The sequence below is a fragment of the Tamandua tetradactyla genome, chromosome 6 (genome assembly GCF_023851605.1).
Source record: "Tamandua tetradactyla isolate mTamTet1 chromosome 6, mTamTet1.pri, whole genome shotgun sequence".
In the NCBI taxonomy this organism is placed as follows: domain Eukaryota; kingdom Metazoa; phylum Chordata; class Mammalia; order Pilosa; family Myrmecophagidae; genus Tamandua; species Tamandua tetradactyla.
Window position 1 is genome coordinate 93,195,262 of NC_135332.1, and position 16,133 is coordinate 93,211,394.

The 16,133-nt window shown below is 34.7% G+C and overlaps 1 long non-coding RNA gene across 1 annotated transcript; it reads right to left on the reverse strand.

Moving 5' to 3' along the window:
* Positions 1–7,461: 7,461 nt before the first annotated feature.
* Positions 7,462–10,145, reverse strand: LOC143686219 (uncharacterized). Its single transcript, XR_013176972.1, has 3 exons — positions 10,069–10,145; positions 8,336–8,445; positions 7,462–7,571 (listed from the first exon to the last, which is right to left on the reverse strand). It is a non-coding gene; the product is annotated as an uncharacterized LOC143686219 (long non-coding RNA).
* Between the last annotated feature and the right edge of the window lie 5,988 nt (positions 10,146–16,133).

Sequence of the window (16,133 nt, forward strand, 5' to 3'; positions counted from 1 at the left end):
CCTATAATTCACTGATCTCAAAGCTTTCTGAAGGAAGTCTGCTTTTATCTATGTGTGTTCATATTTGAATATAATAATCAAAATTATAGTCTCGTGCTCCATCATGGGGCAATAAATTGAAAAATCAATAATAAAATATCACATAAGAGAATGAAACTGAAGAATGGCTCTCTTTCATATTTATTTTCATTTTGTAGGTATTTGCCACTACTTAAGTTGTCATATTAATGCCATTTATGCACTTATTGTTGGAGAAAGTTATTCATAGCTTCCATTAATATGTGGCAGGTATGTGAATGAGAAATAAAAAGCAAGAACTATTTCATTGTTGTTCGTATGTTTGCTCGTTGGTATATGATACTTTCTAATCAATTAAACTTTACATGGACTGTCAGGATTTTATCTGGCTTTCTTTACTGCATTCCTCTCTAAAAGAAAAATATAAAAGGAAACATTTGGACACTTGGAAAAGGGATTGTCCACATTCTATTAAAATGAATGCAAAACTAAAGAATTCCTACTGACTGAGTCTGTACAAAGTTTAAAAATGGAATACATTTTGGATAGATACTGACAGGAAGGGGAAAGTTGGATTTCAGAGGCGCTAATAACTCTCAGTTTTGTAATCTGGGTCTGTTACTCTTTATTCTTTGTGAACTCTTACCAAGATGTACCTTTATGTGTATTTATCAGTATGCTACATTTCATTAAAATGATAAAAAAATTTTTTTTTAATTGCTGTAGAGCTAATTAACTGTAGCCTTTGCTATGATATCTATGTTGGATTGCAATTTACTCAAGCTACTCAATTTTTTACAAGGTTTCACTTGACTAAATGCACATAATTGCCTGCTAAAAATCAGTGATTAGGGATTTCCATTTCTTAAAACATGGTTTTTAAAATTAAAGTATAAATAAGGAAAAAGAAGAAATTTACACACCTGTAACCTTAATTGAATGCATTTAAATCTAACCATTCAAGTATTTTCTGCCATATATAATGTCTAAACAATTCTCAAAGAATATATTACGGGAATTGTATTTAATATTTTAAAGGCTAACTCAGTATTAGGTAATTGAATCATGAATGAGTTTTGTTTTAAGATTTAACACACAGTTTCATATCAGAAGGTCATTTGTTACAGAGAATGTGCATCCAAGACATTTTAACTGAGATGGGATTATCTTAACAGATACATTTTTCTTCTTTTCTTTTATTATTAAGTAATATAATAATCTATCACAACCCAGAATTGCATAGCCCACATAGCTGTCTATCAAAACTTTTAGGTGAGCAAGCTACCTCACCTAAGTAAAATTAAACAAAGCAGAAAGAGCTTTGAAAATAATTTAAGTCATTATGATCCACTTAGATGATCTAGATTTTTAAAAGAATCTTTCATCATTGTGTCTACTGTTTGTGATTTTTATCATTGTAAGCCACCAGACAAATTATTGCATATGGACAACACACTCTGCAATTTAATCATACTTGCCAAGTTTCTTAACACCTTCAGCTTTCCCTTTGGACATCATCTTATGTATCATCCAAGTTCTTGCATTCAAAGTACATTACCAACACAAACGAGGTCCAATAGCTATTGCTATTTTTGAAATGGCTTTATGCATATCTAATACACATTTAAATCATTCTCCTGGAAGTGCTAAGAGTATTCCCATTTTATATGACTAGATTTATCATTTTTTCCTACTAAAATATTTATTGTATTTTTCTATCATGCTTTGAGTTGCATGTATAGATAACTGCTGTTAAAATAGGTGAAAAGTAAACGTCTCCAATTTAAACTTAAAATAAGTGATGAATTACATACTGTAGTAGTTTGAAACTTTATATATATTCCAGAAAATCATGCTCTTAAAGCTCTCTGTGTGAACCTATATAAGTAGGATTTTTTTTTTTTTGCATGGGCAGGCACCAGGAATCAAACCCAGGTCTCCAGCATGGCAGGTGAGAACTCTACCTGCTGAGTCACCATGGCTCACCCTTAGTAGGACATTTTGAGGCAGTTACTTCAGTTAAGGCGTGGCCCAGGGTAAGTCTTAATCCTCTTACTGGAGTCCTTTATAAGATAGAGATATCCAAACAGAGAGAGAGAGAGAAAGCCAGGGAAGCAATAAACTAAAAAACATGGAACCCAGAAGAGAAGGGAGATATGCCTTGCCATTTGATAGAAGAGTCCCAGATTGCCAGCAGCTGGTCTTTAGGAAGAAAGCATTGCCTTGAAATTGCCTTGATTTGGACACTTTTATAGCCACAAACTGTAAGTGAGCAAACTCCCATTGTTTAAACCTAACCCATTTCATAGTATCTGCTTTAAGCAGCCTAGGGAACTAAATAAATACCACGTATCAAAATGTACATGAAAAAATGCCTGCACTTATCAGTCTGAGAATGGTATTTTCTTATCATTTTTATACTGTCAATAATGTTTCCTTTTGGGGCAGTACTATTTATTACAAATAAAAGTGTTGTTTTAGTGTCTAGTTTATAAAGTCTCTAGAACTGTCTCAAAATCGCCAATCATCACTTAACTGTTAAATGCAATAGTTAATTTCTAGATGTTTCAGTTATGAGAATAGATTTTCTCTTTGAAGCTTTTGATTAAAAAATAATATCTCCAGGGCATGAGGGTGGTTCAGCGATAGAGTGCCCACCTTTCATGCGGGAGACTCGGGTTCATTTCCTGGAACATGCACCAAAATAAATAAATAAAATAATATATCCAATCATAGATTCCACAACCCTTCCGCCAATCTTGATTTCTTTCATGACATTCTGACATAACTTTATTTTTTGATACTTTTTTCTTTACACATTCTATCTTCACTGTTCTGAGTTATTTTAACATTCTTTTCTTTTTTGCATCTACAGCTTCTATGAGGACTGCTCCATAAACTTCATAAAATTTCCACTAAACTTCCTCTCTACTCTCACATTTCCCTTTTCTTTTCTCCCTCACTCTCTCTCCTCATTTTCCCTCTCATATTCCTCTCTGCCCTCATCCCTTGTCATTAAGCTCTGCAATGTTGTTTCTATTTATTTACCTGAGCATTCATTTGGTGTTTGCAGAATGATACATTAGGTCTGATCGATGAGGGACACAGAGATAACTACAACTTATTCCTGCTCTAAGGAACTCATAAAACAAACATGAACCAGTAAAACCATGGCAACCTATAAGGACACTGAAACAAGAGCATATAAGGATCTCAGCATAGAGGGATTTGTTGTTGGTGCTACTACACAAGAACACACGGTGGAGATCAGGAGAGGCTTTAGAACCAATGCCTCCAACCTCTCTGCTGAACAAGAAAACGGGATTTCTCCAAGCAGGAAAGGAAGCAAAACCTCCAGGGTCCTGCAGTGCTCATTTGAGAGGGACACGTGCGCAGCAACAAAAAACACCATCACATGTTCAGGGGAAAATTAGTCATTCAGAGTGGCTTCCGCCGGTGGGCCCGCACGCTGGCGACCTTGGAGGACTGTCTATGGTGCTCTAAGAAGATGAGACATGGTCTTACAATAGTTTACTGGTTTTAGAATTCTTCCAGTCAGTGCAGAGGATGGAGCAAATGAGGATGAGTGGAACTCAAAGATAGGCTGGAAGGCTTTGAGTTTGTGCAGGGGAGAGAATAAAAGGGGAACTAACATCAAGCAGTCTCTGTTCCCTCAGCTTCCTTTTACTGCAAATGATGGAGTCTGAGCCCCCATGCCTCATAGAACCAATGTCATGGCATTATAAAACCTCTCGGTTCATTCAGCAATTACTCACCCTGTATTTACTACGCTCCACACGCTCGTGTAGGTGTGAGAACGCAGCAGTAAACAAAACATTGACTCAGCACTTATTCTCCAGGAGGGGAAGACAGTCAGTAATTAGCATGTAAGGCAAACATGTCAGTATGCAGTATACCAAATTGTGGTGAGTATTACTGAGAGAATAAGGCATGCTGAGAGAGGTGGAGAGTGACACTGGTTGTTTTGTAGAGGGTGGTTCAGGAAGGTCTCGATGGGGATGGCATCCCCGCTAAAGTCTTCATGGAACTGATGTGAGTGAAGCAGGGTGGTCTCTGGGGAGGAGACAGAAGAGGCGTGAGGTAGGGGTCTGCTTCCTGTGCTGGGGCATTTGTGGTCATGGCATTCAACAGGTGAGATCTGAAGAGGCCACATGGGAAGTGAATGCACAGAGAAGAGAGTTCTGAGACCGGGCCTTGTTATGTTCCCAAATGTATAGGTTGGAATGATGTGTCAGAACCAAAGGAAGAACCAAAAATTGCCAGCCACTGAGGGAACAGATGGCCAAGAGAAGAGAGTGTTCTGGAATTTCCGTGAAGAATGGGTTTACGAAACAGAGAAAGAATGTTCAGCTATGTTGCATTCATTTTTAATGGTGCCTAATGCTTTAACACAAATATAGTGACATAAAATAACACACATTTGTTTTCTCAAAGTTTCCATGAGTCAGGAGTCCAAGCAAAATCTAGGTGGACTCTTTGCTTCATGGACTTAAAGGGCTGCAATTGGGATTCCAGCCAGGCTACACACTCATCTGTGTGCTTGACTGGAGAAGAATCCACTTCTTAGCTTATTCAGATGAGAATTCATTTCCTTGCAGTCTTATGATGGTGGTAAGGAAGTGGCAGGTTTTGATTGCAGGCCTCCCACAGTTCCTAATCACATGGATTTCTCCAAAGTGACTGCGTATGTGCTCAAGTCTGCAAATAGGGTTTTGGGCTTCAGCGTGCTGAGACAGTCTTGCCTAAGGTAACAGTCAAAGATGTGACAACCGATCATTTTACACATGTGCCACTAATTACCAACAAGTCACAGGTCCTGCTCTCATCCAGGGGAAGGAGCTGAACGAAGACGTGAGCACCAGGAGGTGGGGTCTGCTTTGGACCTGCCCCTCATGGAGGTGAAATGCTGCTGATAGCCGCATAGAGAAGGACTGAGAACTGATTACTGAACTTACCAATAGGAGAGGCATGATTGACCTTAACAAGAGCTATTTCGTGAGCAGCAATTATTGTTCAAGACAGAATGAGGTGTAAAAGACACAAACCTGATCACTTTAAATCTCTGCTGTAAAACCTTTAACATCTACCCATTTCCTGGAGAATAAATCATAACAATCTATCCTCGCATTCAATGAATATTTTCACAGACCCTACTTTCCAATGGATCCCAACTATTTTTCTCATTATTATTGGCTTATAATGATTAGTTGTACAATATAAATTAAAATGTGTTAAGAGATTTGTGAATTAAGAACATTTCCTGTGGTCACAGTTTATCTTTATATTACCTTAGCAATGTTTTTCAAAGATCAGGTATTTTTAATTTTGAGGAAGAACAATTTATTATTTTCTTTCTTTTATAGTTTGAGATTCTTGTGTCCTACCTACGAAATCTTTGCCTCATCCAATGTAACAAAAATATTTCTACTACAATTCCCTCTAGAAGTTTTGTAGTTTTTGAGTTTGCGTTTGAATATTATAGATTTCCAGTTAGTGTTTGATGCAAGAGAAGGGTGGAGTTTCTTTACTCTTTTCTTGAATATAAACGTCCAGTTTTTCCTGAATGATTTTTTTTGACAATATAGTCTTACTTTTAAAAATTATGTTGACATTCTTGTTGAGAATCAATTGATTATATATGTGTTTCTATTTCTGTATTTCTTATTCTGTTCCATTGAAATGTTTATTTTTTGTTATGCCAGTATCATACTGCATTTATTATTGCACTACTTGAACTTTAGAGGGTAGTTTTCAAATCAGGTTACAAGAAATACAAATTTCTTCTTTTTAAAAAAACATCTTGGCAAGTTCTACGTCCTTTGCTTTTCAATACTCATTTTAGAACAACATGAAAATTTTTACAAGGAAGCCTGCTAGGATTTTAATTTGGATTGGGTTGATTCTATAGATCAGTTTCAGGGGAATTAACATCTGAACATTACTGAGATTTTAGATACATGAACATGATATATGTCTCTATTCGTTTTAGTCTTCTTTAATTAGTGACTGCAAAGTTTTGTAGGAATCTTGCACATATTTTGTTAGATTTATCCCTATTATTTCATTTTTTAATTATAAATGACACTTTTACTTCCATTTTCTAATTTTGAATTATTATTTAGAAATACATTTTGTTGTTTATTTAACAACAAACATTGCTTAATATATATATTAGTATCAGTAGATTCATTGATGTATTCTTTGGGATGTACATAGATGATCATTTTGTGTTCAAATAAACATTTATTATGTCTTCTTTTACAATTTGTGGTCCTTTTTGTCTTCTTCCCCTACCTTATTGCTCTTTCTTGAACTTCTAAGACAATAACAAATACAAGTCGGCAGGGAAGACATTTTTGCTATGCTCTAAATATTTTTGAAGGATATTTTTGCTGGGCATGGGATTCTTGGTTATTTGTCTTCTGTACTTCAAAATTCCCTACCCATTATAAATTATACGCAATCAAGATGTTGCTTTTTGTCAATGAAATATGAGTATAGCTAAAGGTTTTAAAGCCAATGAGCATCCACAGTTTCCTTTTTCCTTTCTCTATTTTCTTTTAGAAGTGTACTATAATATTAAACTTGGTTTCTCTGTGTATATTGTGACCCACCCAGGTCTCTTATCTAATGTGTTGTTATTATTTTATCAGGCTTGGAGTTCCCTGGATGTGGTTTGTTTTGTTTCATGATTTTGAAAAACTTACCCATTGTGCCTTCAAATATTTGTTTTGCACTGCTCTTTTTTCTCCTTGTTGAACTTCAATTACACATATGTTAGACTATTGATTTTTGTCCTATAACTCTTTGACTCATTGTTATAGTGCTTATTAAACAATTTTACTATTTATGCTATCAGCTGGATAATTTTTATTCAACTATCTTCAACTTCAATGATTCTTTTCTCAGCAATGTAGAGCCTACTGATGAGTCCAATAAAGTAAATCTTCATCTTTGATATGCTTTTTTTTCCTTTATGGTATTTCTATTAGATTTATTAATTGTTTTCATCTCTCTCTGGTGAAATTTTTTAACTGGTTTTTCTTCTTTCCCACTTTACACACATGGTATATGTTTTAAGGAAATTCACTTGAAAACACATTCGTATAATCTTTGTTTTTATAAAGATATTGTTTGTTTTTGTGCTTGGGGTAATTAATTTCTCTGCATAAACAGAGTTGACAATTATTTTTCCTCAGTACTCCAGTGTTGAATTCCCTTTATTGTAAGTTCCATCATTTCTATTGGGAAGAAGCTGTCTTCAAATTGTTATTTTCATTGGTCTGGTAGCTTATTACTTCTCTACGACCAGTTGTAATTTTTTTTACGTTATGTAAAAACATATGAAATATTATGAAGTTTCACTGCATTTATGTATTGATATCTTTAAAATTATTCTATTTGAGTTTAATTTCCTGAATCTGGGGATTGATGATTTCAACAATTCTGAAAAATTCCTAGCCATTACCTCTGCAAAAAATACTTCTTGAAATACAACGATCTTCTTAAATCTGTGGTAAAATCTTCTTCATCTGTTTTAGGAAAAGTCCAGTTATTATCCTATCATACAATGCTCCTGTTCAATTTTTTCTATTCTTATCCTTCAGAACCGAGGTTAGATATATATTAGTCCTTAACCTCTCACAATTTACACAAATTTTTCTTTTTACTCTACCTTGCATATATTTACTACAGCTCTACTTATTCACTGATTCTACTCTCTAAATTTTAATTATAGTTAGATTATTATATATTTTACCTTTTATGTTATTGTTTTTTTCCAAATCTATCTGATAAATTTTGATTTTTTAACTCTTACATTATTTTTTAAATGTCACCTTTCATTTCTCTAGACATAGTATACTTACTTATTTTGCATTTGATATTTGTTGATTTACAATTTCGCTGGTACTGACAGTTTGGATTCTGTAAAAATTCCAATGTGGTAAATAACTGCATACTGCTGGTGCTTATATTGCCACTTCTGCATCTATGGTTTCTTTTACCACTAGTTTAATTATTCTTTATTGGTAGATTTTTATCTACCAATTTTATCTACCATTTATCACTAGAATTCTTGGAGTCTCCTTTGGTGGTCACTAGGGTCGTTCAGTATTTTCTGTGCATTTTACTTTCCCCACCCACTAAAAGTTAGGCACCTTTAAGTGGTTGCTTTATTTTTTGTTTCCCCTGACAGAATACTCTGTCAGCTGAGTGACCATGGCCCACCCAGTGGCTGCTTTTTGTAAATGAAATATGAAGATATGAGAAGACTTTACAGCCAATATGGACTCACCATGTCTTCTTTTGTCTCTATCATCAAAACCATCCAGACAGCTGATGGTCAATAGCTTGAGTTTCAGTGTGAAGACAGTACAGCAAGATCCCAGCTTAGCTATGATGAATCTGTGTCATGAACAACAACAAAAACACTGTTGTTTTAAGTCACTGAGATTTGGTGGAGGGAAATGTTTTTATCCTGGAGTTGCTTAACCTCTCCTTTCTGGTATCTTTTAAGTTAATATGATTTCTGTAGAGATATATGAGTACCTCTGCTGGGTACCGATGGACTCTTTCCATTGAAATATTAGCTTATGGTTTTCAGGCAAAAAAAAAAAGTGAGTGTGAATTGCACTACCAAATCCAAGTTAGTGTAAAATTATACTTAGAAATTATCAGCATGAACTTTTTTTGGTTTATATACAAGCTCATCATCTTTTATAATATGGATGGGTTTTATAAATTTCAACCACTGTGAGTATTTCTCTGTAAGCACTCAAGCAGTATTGTGAGGTCTTTATCCAATCTATCTGCTTTTTTCTGGGCTCCAGACCTTTTTGATATTCCTGAAGATATTCTACACTAAAACCCTGGCTCCAGTTCACTGGGATTGGCACATACTATAAGGAAAACATCAGTTTAAGATCTCATATACCTTTTAACTTGTCCTTTGTGAAATTTATGTCTCATGGCATCTCCTTATTTTTCAACCAATTCAGATTTTGTGTTTTGTTCAGAATTTTAATAATGATGTGCAGGGAAGAGTTTTTCTGAGTAATTTTATCCATATGTTGCAAGAAAACTTTCAATAGTGATTCCCACGGATTCGTCATTTTATGCTGCATTTCCCTTAAGTCATCAGCTCCATGATGGAGATGATGACATATGTAATAAATTGGCCAAGTTTATCTAAAATATAAACAAACATAGCCACAGTGCCCTCAGGTATATGCCTTATAGAAGAAAAGTAATTTTGATTTTTTAATTTATTTTTTGAAAGAATAGTTTCTTTTTAATTATTTTTTGAATAATACTTTTTCCTGATATATTTTTGATTGGATTAATATTTTATTTATTTATTTAATATTTTACCTTTCTTTGAATCTATGGGTTGAATATGTTACATCATTGTCTTAATAATAGAAAAGCATTTTATTTATTAAGAAAAATATCAGAAAGAATAAATGCCAATATCATTATTTTCAGGTTTTGTTAATGAAATTGACAATAAATGAATAAAATGAGGTGTTGCCTTGTAATTTTATTCTGTAGATGTGTCTTAAATTTGAAAGCACAGGTTAATGGGTATCAGTAATTATGTCAAAACTTGTCACTGAATTGTTTTCAAAAAAAACACAGTTTAAAAATAATGTCCTCAACCATAGCATATCCTATTATCCAGGACAATGCCATTAAATTGCTAAGTTGTCTCAGTCTGCTAGAACAGCTCATCTGCTAGGAAATGCATTTTTTATGCACTTTGGAATTTCAATACTCTCAAAAAAATGTCACTTTCTGGATGATGGAAAATTTTCCTCTTAGTTTTTACGTTTTGCCTTGCTAGTTTTCATATTACTTATTTATTGAGGGCAAAACAGTGATTGTTCCTTTTTTTCTACCTTGACATTGAAATACTGACTAAAGGAAGAGTAGCAGCACATTTTAGCAGGGGATAGAAAATCAAACCTATTTAGGATGACAAGCGGTCACTGGTGTAACATCAATTGATTCTGTGCATTAAAGACTTACACTAGAGACAGGGCTTTAAAACTGTCTTCATGGGCTCTGTTTTCCATCAAATTCCATCAGATGTGCTCTTACTTTTAACACACATGTAGATGGCATGTATTTAGAGACAGTTTTTGATAAGAATTTTGGCTATTATAAGCTATTATATGGTCTACAAATCTATTGGTCGGTTTTTATTTGGGGGCTATATTTTATTGCAGTTAGAAAAATGAACATGTATCATATTCCTGAGTAAAATCTCCATCAGAAAGCTATTTTATCTTTTAGATAATAGAGAATAAAATTTACGACTGATTGTCTAGATAAGGATGTGGATTTCAGTTATGTTCTGCTGCGAATTAACTGTTGCACCATATGCCTTAACCAGTATTAAAAATTGGAATTCTCATTAACGACATCATAAAGTAACTGGGACACCTAACAAGGAGTTGTCAACAGAGGGTGGCCTTCTCACTTCCAGGTGGGTTTCAGCCAAGCTGCACCCTCGAGAGCAAGACCAAAGTTCTCTGTAGTTTATAAAACCAGCTTTGTTTAAAAGCAGTGAAAGAGGCCTACAGCCACAAATGCTTATTTTCAGTATTATGGTGAGAAATTTTAAAATTTTGTTCGCTTGAACCAAATGCTTACTTCAGCCATAAGTATGAAAATAGCTACTTCCAGCATTGCTATATATATATGTGTGTGTGTGTATACTTATTTATATCTATTATATAATTTATATATGTATAAATACCTATTATGTCATTTATATATAGATATAAATATGTATATACACACACACATATATATACCTATGCATATATAAATATATATATATATATATATTAACTTGAAATGCGCACAAAAGTCACAATGGAATCACCTCATTTATTTAACAAAGAGGTTTGGAATGCATTCTATGCACTGGTTATAGAAGCAGGGTAGCTGGAGAAAACAATTAACTTGCAAACATACATACGAAAAGGACAATTCCAGGTAGTATTAATTTTATGAAGAAAATGAGATGGGGGGTGATGTGAAAGTGGAGAGTAGGAGGACAGGCAAAACCAAGGTTAAGTAGTGAGAGCCAAGTTGCTCATGGTCAAGGGAAGAACATTATAAAATGGCAAGGAAAAGTGTTTGAGGAATTACACTGACTCTCACGGGACTGCACTATCTGCTGAGAAGTCCTAGAAACAGTGATATCCCAAAAGTAATGAACATACGCAATGTCTGTATCATGGTTTCTAAACTACATTCTCTAGTGAAATTAAACAGAGTTCCTTGAAGAAATGGCTGATGTTAGAGCTGGGGCCAGGAAAATACAAGATGAGCCTAGTGCATCCTTTACTGTTAGAAAGCAAGATAACACGTAATTTAAAAAGAGAGAGAGAGAGAGATGGGGGTTATGTCACAGGTACACAGAAATCAGTCTTGAAGAACTCCCAATGCCAAAGTTGGAAATATTTGAGTTAAGGCAATAAATCAGTATAAACTTGGAATATAACTCAAAGTATAAAATAAACACTTTAATATAAATAATAAGTAATACATAAATATATTATTAAAAATAAATGAGACAATAAATGGGATGAAAAGAAAAATCTTCCTTGCAAAAGAATCCAAAGAAGATGGGTAGATAACCCTCTTCCAGGAAGTACAGCTTAATCCAGCTCCTCTTGTGTGTAGGCTGGACTTAGAGACTCACGGCCAGTGAATAGAGGCATGATTGATGAACCTGGCAGCCACCACCTTAACCACGTGATCAAGGCTAACATCACCCATGATAAATTGTGTTAACAATCAGCCATCCCCTGAAATAATGCAATAATGCAAATCCATAATCCCATTCTAATCATGAGAACACACCAGACAAATCCAAATGACCATATACCTGACCAGTACTGATCAAAGCTCTCAAGGTCATGGGAAGCAAGGGAAGGGTAAAAACTGCCATGGATCAGAGAATGAGGAGACCTGATCATTAAATACAATGTGGTGTCCTGGACTGAAATCTTGAAAGTCAAAAGGCATTAATGACAAAAGGGTGACATCTCAATAAAGTTAGTGTTCAATTAGAAATAATGTACCAGTGTGAATTTCTTACATGATTATCTAATGTTAATTTTAGCGGGAATCAGGTGCAGATTATAGGGAGATCCTCTGGACTGTCTTGAAACTTTGTGTAAAGCTAAAGTTATTCCAAAATAAAAAGCATTAATTAAAACAATGAAAAAATATTTTGCAAAGGAGTTAGATTTTCCTTTAGAGAAGATGAAATAACAGGGACAAGATTTACCATTCTGCTTGAGACAACTAAAGTAGAGGAAGGAAATGTCTTCAGGACATTGAGCATGAAATAGAGCCAGGTTGGTGATCCCAGGGAGGAAAGAGAATAAGCTAAGCCTCCAGTGTGTTGCTTGGCGAGTTCCCAGGCCTTAGCACCCACACAGACAAGCCTGCAGTCCTCATCAGTTGAGGAGACCTTACTGTGGGTCTGGGGAGGACGAGAATGCTAGAGTTCACATAACACAGCAGAGAACTACACAGAGAGAGCTCTAAACTATGCTGTGTTTGCCATTAGTCTTACAGACAAAGTGTTCATCATTACATGCATGTGAAAGAATACCTCAAGGTCAGGGAAAGAAAGACTCAAATGACAAGAGAGAACACTGGTCTGATTCACACAGCATGGACACAGTAGGTGTTCCCATCAGTAAGAAGACAATAACCTGATAATTCATGGGCATGGAAGAGAACATTCAGAAAGTTATGGCCTCAGTAATGGGACAAACTTAGCCTTATATCGATGCCAATCTCACCTAAATAAGCATCAAACAAATGAACAATAACAAAAATGTAAATTTAAAAAAAGACCAATGTCAAAAATGTAAAATTGTTTGCAAGGAATTTCACTGCCCCCCCCCATGGAGAAACATAAGATAATTTCTGGAAATACAAAAAGAAGTGCAAATCTTAATGAGATAAAATTTTCTGTGACTGATATTTTTCAGTGATTTCCAAGGAGTAAAGAAACAGGAAAATGATACCCAAGAAATGAAAAATAAAATTATCCAGGCAAAACTAACCTCACAATGATACAGATAATGGAATCAGTAGTAAAAGTATATTAGAAAGTATTACACTACATAAGAAACAAAAATAGATAAGCAAAAAGTAAAAACAAAAATTAAAATAAAATAAATAAAAATTAAAAATAAAATATAAAATATAGGAGGCTGCAATGGTAGCTCAGTGGAAGAATTCTTGCCTGCCATGCCAGAGACCTGGGTTTGATTACTGGTACCTGCCCATGTGAAATAAATAAGTAAATAAATAAATAAAATTAAAAAATATCTGGTTATACCAACAGATGCAAAAAAGCATTTGACAAAATCACCATCCATTTATGATTTAACAAAAAAAAAGAGAAAAGAAAAGAAACGTTTCACACTCTAGCATACCAGAAATAGAGGTGAACTTCCTCAAAATGTAGAGGGCAGCTACAAAATCCCTACAGCCAACACCACACTTAATGGGGAAATTCAACTGCCTCCCCTAAGATTTGGAGCACGGCAAGGATGTTTTCTCTCATCACTGCTATTCAACATTGTACTGAAAGATTTATCTTGTATAATAAGAAAACAGAAATAAATGCCACTCAATTGAAAAGAAAAAATTGAAGCTCTTTTTATTCCAGACATGAGTGTTTATTTTGAAAAACCTGCATAATATACAGAAGAAGTTTCTAGAACAAATAAATGCATTCATCAAATTTACAGGATGCAAAGTCAAAATGCAGTGATAATTTGAATTTTTATATACTAGTGTTTTAGTTTGTTAAGCTGCAGAATGCAATATACCAGAAATGGAATGGCTTTTAAAAAGGGAATTTTATTTAATTGAGGCACCAACAAGAGGTCACCTTCACTCTAGAAAGGCAGATGCCATCCGGAACAACTGTGTCAGCTGAGAAGGCATGTGTCTGGAGTCAGTTGTGTTCCTGCTCCGGGTTCCATTGATTCCAGCTTCTGATGCCAGTGGTTTCCTCTCTAGTTGTCTGCAGACATTCGCTTTGCTCCTCCAGGACACAACTCTGGGTTCTGGCCAGCTTAATATCTCATGGGAAGGCACATGGTGACATCTGCTGGACCCTGCGTTTCCAAATGTCTGGGTCTTGAGTTGGCTCTGTCGGCTCTGAAGCAACTCTTCTCCAAGCATTTGCACCGGCTTTTCCAACTATCTGTGTCTGCATCTACATCTGCTCTGAGCTTTCTACAAAATGTTTCAAGGCATCACCAATTGCCTTGACCTAATGGAGAGTCATATGGCCCTACGATAAATAATCGCAGAATAGGCAGCCTTTTCAAGTGTGCATGGGGCATTAGCTGTAGCTGATTAAATGGACAGGTATAACTTGCAGTAAATATCAAAGGACTGAATTTTGTAGATTATGTTCTCTGAACACAACATAATTAAATAAGAAATAATACCCTGATATTAGAAATTTTCCAAATATTCAGAAATTAAACACATTTTTAAATGAATCATGGGTCAAAGAGGAACACACAAGGGAAATTATAAATTAAGATAACAGTAAGATATTGAAGATATTGAAATTTGTGAGATGCAGCTTAAACTGTGTTTGAGGGAAATGTATAGACTTTAAAATTTTGTATTAGCAAAGAAAGATTTTGATCAAGAATCTCAGCTTTCACTTTAAATAGATATACAAAATAAGATCTAATTAGATTCAGTGCAAGTTGAAGAAATTAAATAATAGATATAAGAACTGAAATTCATGATGAATAATATAGAATAAAAGAGGATCAATAAAGGCAAGATCGGGTTCTTTGATAAGATGAATAAAACAATGGCTTTATAATTATTGTTATTATATTTTATTGTTGCTATTAATCTGTAGCTAGAGTAGTAAAGGGAAAAAAGAAAAAATTGCAAATTACCAATTTCAAGAATGACATATGGCATATCACTATTTATACAAGAGCTATGAAAATCTAATAAGAGAATAATATAAATGACATTATGGCAAAAATTTGACATAAATTTAAATTAATAAATAATTGCCCCTGTGAAACTTATCCCCCCCAAAAAATAAGTGAAATGAAAATCTTTATTGACCAATACAACTTCTAAAACTAATAAAAGATGAAACAGAAAAACTAGCACTGTATTTCTTAAAAATATGGAAATTGTGATTAAAAATACCTTTTTTGCACCTGTACACAACAAAATCCCTAGTCCATTATGCTTCAGTGGCCAAGTCTGTTAAATACATAATGAAGTAGTTATAAAGATCTTACCCATACTTTTTCAGTAAAGGGAGTTGGAGAAATGGAAAATAATCCCATGTTGTTTTATGAAGCTAGCATAGCCTTGAATCTCACACCTATCAAGGACAATACCAGAATGGAAAATTACTAACCATTAGCACTTATGAGCATGAATGCTGAAATTGTCATTAAAATATTGGCAGATGTAACCCAACAATACAAAAAAAATAGCACACTATGACCAAATGGATTTTTTCTAAAAAATATGAGGTTGCTTTCATATTAAGGAATCAAACAATATAATTCATTTCATAAGCTATCATCCAGAAAATGAAAAGGTAAAACCATGTCAGTGAAAAATGTACATGTACATGTCTGTGTGTGCGTATCTGTGAGAGTGTGCATGGGTGTTTTACCAAGTTTAAGACAAATTGTTTAGGTTTGGAGAGTTGAGTAGGGTAAAAGGGGGAGGAGAGTTTTTGAAACAAGATAGATTTTACTGGTTACTCACAGTAACGAGAGAAGTACAGGGCCTGGCACATGGGGCCTGTGGGAGCAAAGTCCCATTCAGGGCAACCACAAATAGATAGAGAGAAAACAGGAGGAAACTCTGGGCTGCAGCCTTATTTGGCGTCTCGGATGGGGCATTGTCCATTGGGCACTCAAGCATGAGATGCTGGTCAATAGGAGTTGGTACCTGGAAAACCACTCAGAGTATTGTACCTCATGGAAGCAGCCAGTCTCTGAGCCACAATTTTCGGGCTGATGTAACGGTAAAATATCAAAATGGTA